This window comes from Barbus barbus, assembly GCF_936440315.1.
Source record: "Barbus barbus genome assembly, chromosome: 19".
NCBI classification, from domain to species: Eukaryota; Metazoa; Chordata; class Actinopteri; order Cypriniformes; family Cyprinidae; genus Barbus; species Barbus barbus.
The window spans coordinates 25,301,800-25,302,395 of record NC_136747.1 but is presented as its reverse complement, the minus strand read 5'-3'; positions in this window follow the sequence as shown (position 1 = coordinate 25,302,395).

Genomic DNA, 596 nt, shown 5'->3' with positions numbered 1-596 from the left:
AAATCAATGAATATGTTTGTTGTTTTTTTCTTGTAAGTAAAGGACAAATTAAAAACACTGTAAATATGTTTAGTCATTGTAGTTGTAATAAATGCCTGTTTTTGCAAAAAAGAGTTTCATGGCCGGTAAAAAAAAAATTTTGGCCGGTAAATTTGATCAGGTCACCGGCCATTGGCAGGTGTGGCAAAAAGTTAGTTTTAGGCTTGTAAGTGTACTATTTCAATACTCCTTGTGACTAAATTGGCCCACTTTCTAGTATATAAAATGATACTTTTAAGTATAACAGTAGTAAACTGAGTACACAACTAGTTTTACATCAAAGTTTTTAGCTTGTACTGCAACTATACTAAAAGTGAACTTATAGGTATATTGTTAGTTTACTAATTAAATACTCGTAGTAGCATTTTTAGAACGCTTTGAAGTATAGTCTCAGTAAACTACTAGTTTAGTAGTATTATACTGCAAGTATACTCAAGTTTTCTTTAAGTGAACTTTACATAATACTGTACTTCTATGTCCCTATTTAGGTATTAATTTGTATATATTTTGTCGTATCTGAACATACAAAACATCAAAAGAAAGAACAGGGTATCTGC